Genomic DNA, 8,882 nt, shown 5'->3' on the forward strand with positions numbered 1-8,882 from the left:
GCTTCCCCCTGCTCTTCTGATGCCTGCCCCTTCCCTTCCCCCTGTGACACTGGGCAGGTACAATCTCGATTGTTGAACAGCTTTGTGCCCTCAGTTCTCCAATCTGGAGTGCCTTTTACACTGCTTCACTGTGAGAACAGCCACTGGGCGTTCACAAAGTCTCTAGCATGTCACTTCCTCCCAACTACACAGGAAGAGTGCTATAGCCAGCCACTGCTGAGTTACGCTGCAGGAGACACCAGCAAACTCCCCGTCCCAAACTGTCCACCCAGAAATGTGCGTCTGGTTGCCCAGCGCTCTACTGGCCAACGCAAGCTCATAGAAAGTCCGTCATTTCATTAATAGAAAACGCTATGCACAAGCCCTGTTATCTCAAGTGAAGGGTCCCAAACACCGCAGCCAAACACACTGGTTTAGATAAAACAAGCTTATTAACGACAGAAAGAAGAAATTTAAGTGGTTACAAGTAATGAGGCATAAAAGTCAGAACTGGTCACAAAGGAAAAAAATAAAACACAAACTAACATTGAACTTCTCAGGCTAAAAAAATTGAAAGCAAAAAAGTCTCTCTCACCCCAGACTTCTGCAGCTCACTGACTGGACGCCCCCAGCCGGTACCTCTCCCCAGGTCAGGGTTGTTTCAGGTGTGTCTGTTGCCGGGAGCAGAAAGGAAGGGAGGGGAGGGGAGGTATTTGTGGGGTTAGTTTCTATTCTAGTTTCCTTTACTTTTCTCACCTCTTTGAGAAATATTTGCAGCTGGAGTTAAGGTGATAGCAGGGCTGTGGGACGGGGACCCCAGCTGTGTCTGTGCCAATATGTCAATTTCCTGCTTGTCCCCTTCTGCCTGCCGAAGAACGGCTGCTCCCCAGGTGCTCATGGTGTGATTACGCTGACACCCGGCTGAGGCCTTCGTTTGCCTGTTTCTGAGGCACTGGCTGTGCCGGCTTCTCTGAACTGAGTGATGCCGTTCAGGAGAATTTACAACTTTACATGTCACGTTACCGCACGGATTGTGCCAGGAGACCCACTTGGTATGAAACGTGTCATCGTCTTGTGAAAGGGTGAACATGAGAGAAAAGACAGTCACACCTTCACTGCCCTGCCCCCGCACCCACCCCTCCCCTCGCCCCTTCCTTCTCGGTGCCCCTCTCGCCTCCTCCTCCTCCCCCCATCATGCATGACTTCCCCACCCCTCTTTTCCCCATCCCCCTCTGCACCTGGCGCCCACCCTCCCCTCTGCCCTTTCCTCCTTTTACCTTCCCCTTCCTTTCCCCCTTCTGCCCCCCAACGGATGTCCACCCACCCGGCACCAACCCCTTCTCTTGCTCCCTTCCGCGCTCTGATGTCTGCACCTCCTCCTGCCCCTTTGCTGCCTGCTCATCTGATCCCTCCCTCTGCCCCACAGCGGTTGCAGGCCCCTTCCCTTGCCCCCCTCTGCCTGCAGCTGTCACCCCTCCCCTCTCCATCCCCCTGGCACCCACCTCTTCCCCCGCCTTTCCTCCCACTGATGACCCCCTTGATAACCCCATGGCACAAGCCCCTCCCCAACCCCCTGGTGCCTGCCCCTCCCTCGCACCCCTCCCCCCTGCCACCTCCCCCTTCCTTATCCCCCAACAGTTCCTGCCCCTTCACCCCCACCCACCGTCCCCTTGTGCCCACCCCTTCCCTTGCCCCCCATTACTCCCTGCTCTCTGTGCCTCCCCTCACCCCCTTTACCTCATCCACCATCTTCCCCCCTGGTGCCCACCTCCCCTTCACTATCCTCTGCCCCCATAAGGCTGCCCTTCTCCACACCCCTCTCTGCCCCCCTTGTGCTCACCTACCCATCATCCCCCCCATTCTACCCCCAGTACCCGACCATCCCCCCTCTGCCCTCCTGGCACCAGCCCCTCCACTCGCCCCCCCGTACCCTTGGCACCCACTCCTGCTATCCTCACCTTCTCCCCATTAACGACTGCCTCTTTCCTTGCTCCCCTGGTGCCCCCTGGGGTCTGCCTTTCCCCTCTCTCCCCTCTGCCCCCCAGCATCTGCCCCTCCCCTCACCCCCCTTGTCACATTGTCACCTGTGCCTTCCCACGCATCCCCTTTGCCCACCTGGTGTGCGCCGCTGCCATTGAGATCCCTCTGCCCCGCCTGACTGCCCCTTCCCTCACCTCCTCTAGTGTCCTGGATCCAGCCCCACCTTTCACTGCCCCCCTGCCCCCTCGAGTGCACCGCTCTCCTCTTTCCCCCGCCCCTTGGAGCCCCCTATTTCCTCACAACTCTCTGCCCCTGGTGCCCACCACCCTCCCCCTCTGCCTCTTGACATCTGCCCCTTCTCTTGCTCCCCTGTTGCCCCTGGGGTCTGCCCCTTCCCTCCCCTCCCCTCCCCTCCCCCCATCTCCCTGTTAGTGCCCAACACACTCATCACCCCCCATGTCTCTGTGGTGCCTGCCTCACCCCTCACCCCCTTTGTCCCCTTGTCACCTGCACCTTCCCTCGCCCCTCCTTGGCCCACCTGGTGCCCCCCACTCCTCTCGTGACCCCTCTGCCACTGGGGGCTGGCCCTTCCCCTGCTCCCTCTAATCCTCTGGGGCCAGCCCCCCCTTTCATTCCCCTCTGCCTCCCTGGGGCTCCTCTTCCCCCTTAGCCTCCCTGACACCTGCCCCTCCCATCACCCCACTCTGCCCGTGGCACCTGACCCTTCTCTTCACTCCCCTCTGCCCCCTGGAGCCCACCCCTCTCCTCTTTCCCTAGCCCTTGGAGCCCCCTATTCCCTCACAACTCTCTGCCCCTGGTGTCCACCACCCTCCACCCCTGCCTTTTGATGTCTGCCCCTTCTCTTCCTCCCCTGGTGCCCCAGGGGTCTGCCCCTTCCCTCCCCCACCTGCCTTTTAGTGCCCACCACACCCCTCACTCCCCCATGTCTCTGTAGTGCCTGCCCCACCCCTCACCCCCTTTGTCCATTTGTCATCTGGTCCTTCCCCTGCCCCAGCCTTGGCCCACCTGGTGCCCCCCACTTCCTTGGTAACCCTTTTGCCACTGGGGGCTGCCCCTTCCCCGCTCCCTCTAGTCCTCTGGGGACAGCCCCTCTTTCACTCCCCCTCTGCCTCCCTGGGGCTCTGCTTCCCCCTTAGCTGCCCTGACACCCGCCCCTCCCATCACCCCACTCTGATCCCTGGCACCTGCCCCAGCCCTCGCTCCGCCCTCCAGTGATCACCCCTGCCCTAGACACCCCCGCTGCCCCCGGCTCCTGCCTCACTCTGTGCCCCTGGTGCCTGCCCCACTCCTCTCCCCCACCCCTGGCACCTGCCCCTCCTCTTCACACCCCTATGCCCCCTAGAGCCCCCTCTCCTCATTTCCCTGCCCCTTGGAGCCCTCCCATTGCCTCGCCCCCCTCTGCGCCATGGTGCCCCCCTTCCTTTGCTTCCCTGTGCCCCTGGGACCTGCCCCTCCTTCCACCCCCTCTGTGCTCCTGGTGCCTGCTCCTTCCCTTCCCCCCACTGCCCTTGTGCCTGCCCCTCCCCCTGCCCCTCCTCTGCCTCTGCCAGCATCAGCCTGTCCCCTCCCCTGTCTCTGGGCTGCCCCCCTGCCATGCCCCCGCTGACACCTTCCCACCCCACCCCTCCCCCGCTCCTGCTCTCCTTCCCCTCAAGTTCGCTCCCATGGGCAGAGCGGCCCTGACTCCCCTTAACGGGAAACACCCCCCCCCATCCATTAACGGGGACACAGGTTAATTTCCCTTTGATCCCGTGACCAGCCCCTACCCCAGCCCTGACTCTGTGACTCTCTACCCAGTGGACGTGACTCTGGATCCAGACACGGCTCATCCCAAACTCGTCCTGTCTGAGGATCAGAAACGTGTGAGATGCGGAGACACACGCCAGCATCTGCCCGACAATCCTGAGAGATTTGATACTTACCCTGAAGTCCTGGGCGCTGAGGGGTTCCCGGGCGGGAGGCGTTACTGGGAGGTGGAGGTGGGAGACAAGATGAGATGGGCTCTGGGGGTTTGTAGGGAATCTGTGAGCAGGAAGGGGGAGAGCTCATACTCACCTGAGGATGGATACTGGGTCATGCGGCTGTGGGATGGGGAATACAAGGCCCTCACCTCCCCCCCTACCCCCATCCCCGTGAGCGTCAGGCCCAGCCGGGTGGGGATTTTCCTGGACTATGAGGTGGGCAAGGTTTCATTTTACAATGTCACTGACAGGTCCCAGCTCTTCACTTTCACTGGCACCTTCTCCGGGACGCTTTGCCCTTATTTCTGTCCTGGTTACAGTGCTGGGGGTAAAAACGTGTCTCCCCTGATCATCTGCCCGGTCCCAGCCCAGGCCGGAGGGAATCTCTGTCCCTGACAGTGACACCCGCGGCAGAGACTGTCCCCTCCCAGCGCTGAGCAGCCCCCAGGCCTGTGCCCAGGGGAGGGGCTAAAGGCATCACCCACCTGTAACCCATCTGATGATGTGGGTTGGAGCCCACGAAAGCTTATGCCTGCAGAAATTAAATGTGTTAGTCTTTAAAGTGCTACAGGACTCTAGCTGTTTTATCTTCTCAGCACGACCCAGCTGGTGATCTCGTCACCTCATCAGGCTACCTCAGACCCTCCTCCTCTAACCACAGTGAGCATGGTGCTGGCTCCCAAAGGGCTCAGTGTGGAGCTGCTAACAGCCCCCTGTCACACTGCCATGTTTGTGTAGTGACCATACACTGAACATAACACCAAATGCAAACTATTACCTCATTATTCAATCCAGATTCATCAGTATCCGCTCTGGACAGCCATGTCAATAGATCATTTTACAGATTTTCTTCTCCGCCTCACCTGCTGTTTTAGTTCTCAGTGGAAATCCTTCCACTTATTGTGAAAAACCATCTGTATCGGTCAGTACACACTGGTATCTCTTCCTCATTACTGGATATGGTCCCGTTAAATCTGCTCCCAGAAATTCCCAGGGTTTAACAACCTATGTACAGGGACACAGGCTAGAGTTCTAATTTGGATCTTTCCTATGAAATTTTTATACTAAACCCATACGTAGTAAGCAAAATCAACGTTATAATGTGTTCTTTTATAATAGCAAAGGCCTTCACATAGTCAGAGTAAAAGTTTGGTTTTTTTTGTTTTAGAAGTAAATAAATAGAGGACAAACTTCTGAAACTGAAAACTTGCATAAATACGCTGTACCAGCACCATGAGCCATAGAGGTCGTTGCTGCACTGTCAGCCATTAGTACACTTGTGCACTTGTTATAGCTAATTATAGGCCTTAGTGCATTGCAATAATAAATACAGACAGTGATAAACAATTAGCTTGGCTAATCTTTAAAAACACCTCAGACATATTTAACATGGGGAAAGATACAAAGTGTTTGATTTAATTGCAAGTCATCCACCCAGCTCCACTTCCTTTCGGGGGTGTAAAGTTAAGTCCAATCCAAGCGGGACATTTGCCTCACGTGATGTCCTGTATGAACTCCTACAAAGCATAAGACAGAGGTATCAGGGTGACCAGAAATGTCTGTAGTTCCATGGGTTCCCTGCTGTCTTTCCAACAAAACCAGAGAATGTGACCCAGAGCACTCAAATGTCTCCTTGGAGATTTAAGAGGGACCCAGACCAAGTAGGGGAAACACAAACTGCCTGATGAAATCAGCACATGATAATTAACAGGGCCTCAAATGCTGCAGCTCAGGAGAGTTTTCTGTCCCAGAAGAAGAAGCCAAACCAGTTTTACTCCAGAGTCTTTGCACTGAGAATTTCTGACTTACCAAGCAGGGCAGTGGAAGAGCCAAGAATAGAATCTAAGTCTCCTGAGTCTTAATCCCAGCCTGTAACCACTAAACCATGCTGACGTCAGAGGAGCAGCTTCTCTTTACCCCCCTGCTCCCAAGTCTTTGATGTCTCTTCTTCTCTCACCATATCCCTCCATGTCCCTGGTGCCACCACCCTTTCCACACCACTTTCTCCTGTCTTCCTGTCTCTGCATACTTACCGTATCTGCTAGTGTTCTTGGCCAAAGAGGCCATCACTGCCATTGCTACACCCCTAGTGCAGGAGGGAGTCATCCACCTGCCTGCCTGTATTCAGAGCTGAAGGCTGAGGATCACCGTGTGGGGAGTGGAGAGGAGATGGGCAGACAAATAACTCCTCTGAAGCTGCCTGATGGCTGTCTCCCCACTCCCCAGCAGGAATGGGGGCTTCCATCCTTCAGTCAGGGAAGATATTTGGGTTCCCAGCCTCTGCCGTCCAGGAAAGCCCCTGTCTCTCTGCAGCTGCAGCTCCCACAGCCCACACTTCACATCACCGTTTCATCCAAGGCCTGGATCCTAGGGCTTGAGCCCTCTCTGCCAAGTCATATTGTCCCCAGAAACCCAGTAGCACTTTCCTCTGTGGGGCAGAGTCTGCACCTGGAGTCCTCTGGCTGGGGGGACAGAAAGGGACTCGCCATTTGGTTTGTCCAGAAGTGTTTTGGGGCCTGTTTTAACTCAACTTCATTCACTGTGAATTCACACGTTAATGACCACAGCTGTAAATGCTGGGGCTTGGCCACATGCGCACTTCCTCCTGCTTAGCGACAGGTGTCTTTTTAAACTAAACCTAGCGTGGGTGCTGTTATACCGTACAAAGGTGTTTATATCAGTGTAGCTGTTCCCTTATGGAGCGGTGAATAAGCACTACTAGGATGAGTTGCTTTTATCCTGATCTAAATGCAGCCGCACTATGGGTTGTAGAGCTGTAACTATTTAGGTAGAAAGTTGCACCCTGACCAAAATAGTTATACTGGTACAAAAACTGTCTGCAGCCCAGGCCTAAGTGTGGCTTATATAGATTTAGCTTAAGTGGATTTCTCACTGGCTTAAGCTAAACCAAAATAAGCCACTCTGGACCAAGATAATTGTGTCCATATTGTGTTTATACTGGTTTAACTAAACTGGTGCAACTTGGAATTTAGACAAGGCCTGAGGCCTTGTCCACATCAGAAAGTTGCACCAGTTTAACTGAAATTGTTTTTTAAAGAAATTTAGTTAAACCAGAGCAAACCCCTGTGTGGATGTTCCACTTATTTCTTTTTAAAAGCAGCTTTCCTGCGTTATAGTTTAACCTGAGTCCTAACTGACTGGAGCTGAACTGAAATAAGCCTGCTTCAAACCAAAATAAGAGTGGCCCCACAGCCTTTCACACGGGTTTAACTAAACTGGTTTAAAAAACAATTTAAAGCTTGTCTATAGGCAGGCCATTTGTCCAGTCTGAGGTTGCACAGTGCTGTTTTTGGAAAGGTTTGTCCCTGTCCAGGACCAGACGTGGTTTTGTCTGGTATCATTATGGAGGATGCCATTTTGCAGAGCGTGCCACCCTGCTCCTGCCAGCATGACCTCGGACACACCGATGGGGGCAGAGCGGCAAACTCTGCAAAATGGAGTCCTTCGTATGCTGTGACTTCACATGCACCGTGCCGGAGAAGTCATGACAGCAGGGGCCGGCCCAGCCCGTTTCAGAAGTACTGAAAAGTCCAGTGCTCTGGGGATGTGTCAGTGGCCACCCTACTTGTCTACACAGGGGGGTTAAACTAGATTAAATTAATCTGATTTTAAAACATAGGTGTGCACATGCCACAATCCTTCACAGCACACTAATTCTGCATTTATTGTGAGCTCTGGAATCCTCTTGCCAAGTGGACTACCTGTGCCGCGAATCGAGTTATATCCGTCGATGGTTTGTGTGCACAATCCTACTGCATACCCCTGTGGCAGTCCTCCAATGGCTATCCCACACTGCTTTGCATGCATTACTGAGCTGTTTACCTGCGTGCCCTCTTGGTGTCTAGTTCCCAGGATGACCCATCACTATTTAAAAGTTGGCACAGGCCAAATTTTTCCCATTTGCTCCTGGGTTGGAGTATATCACTATTGCAGCAATATCACTCCAGAAGCCCTACGACACCCCTTGAGCAGCCTCTGGGAGCCATGCTGAGACCTCGGATAGCATCGCCAGCTGGGAAGAAGTGTTGGTTTAAGAAGCTCTTGAGGCCAGGCCCTGCAGTAGAGATCTGTCTGTGGACATGGCTAAGCTGATGTGTGTGAGGGGCCATGACTGGGATGCTGCCCAGAGCTTGCTAAAGGAATTTCACCGTAAAGGGATAAAGGTCACTCCACAGACAGTGACCAGCACAAGAGAGACCTTTATCTGCCCCTGAGAGGGGCCCACTCAGCGTTACCTGGCAGCAGGACTATGTCCGTGCAGTAGGGGGAGGGGGTAATACAGGGAGGAGGTTTGGGGGTTTCCCAGGTCCCCTCAGGGCCATTAATGGTGATAGCTGTGCAGTGCAACAAACAGCTCCCGGCACAGGGTGATACTAGTGTCACCCCTTTGGGGTTTAGAGAGCACGGCCCCTTTACATCTTTGCCTTGTGGGGAGAAGTGATGATTGCTCAGGAAGAGGAAGTTTTGTTGTTTTTTTGGGGGGGGGGGATAGCGGCGAGAGGGGTTTGGAGAGTGACAGGGGGGCTGGGGCTCCTGAAGAAAGGGCTCACAGAGCAAAGCAGCCGAGAACCTGCCCAAAGCCTGGGAGGGACAGAGCAGCCGGAGCCAGGAGGGGCACCGTGCCAGGGGGAATCACCCGAGAAGGACACACCAGAGCTGGACCCAGTATTATCTTTGTCGCCCAGAGCTCTATGGGCCCGTGAGTGCTGGGGTTTGTGCCCTTGCAATGGGAATAAGGAGGGAGGCTGTGGCTAAGTGGGGAGGAAGTCGCTCTGTGTGGGTTTGCAGAGAGTGGCAGAAGAGGGCACCGGAGGGGTTTGCTGAGGAAAGTTCACTGACACCGAAGTCGACCAGGAGCACCCAAGACTCCCCATTGGACTGGAACTTTGTCCTGGACTCCTGAACTCTGCGTGCAGACGC

The 8,882-nt window shown here is 54.8% G+C and overlaps 1 long non-coding RNA gene across 1 annotated transcript; it reads left to right on the plus strand.

The window, feature by feature from the left end:
* The first annotated feature begins 855 nt into the window (after positions 1–855).
* Positions 856–4,503, plus strand: LOC137152025 (uncharacterized). Its single transcript, XR_010919417.1, has 2 exons — positions 856–1,031; positions 3,778–4,503. It is a non-coding gene; the product is annotated as an uncharacterized lncRNA (long non-coding RNA).
* The last annotated feature ends 4,379 nt before the right edge of the window (positions 4,504–8,882 follow it).

Source organism: Emydura macquarii, unplaced genomic scaffold (assembly GCF_026122565.2).
Source record: "Emydura macquarii macquarii isolate MOO-44397 ecotype Brisbane River unplaced genomic scaffold, CSIRO-AGI_Emac_v2 contig_1137, whole genome shotgun sequence".
In the NCBI taxonomy this organism is placed as follows: domain Eukaryota; kingdom Metazoa; phylum Chordata; order Testudines; family Chelidae; genus Emydura; species Emydura macquarii.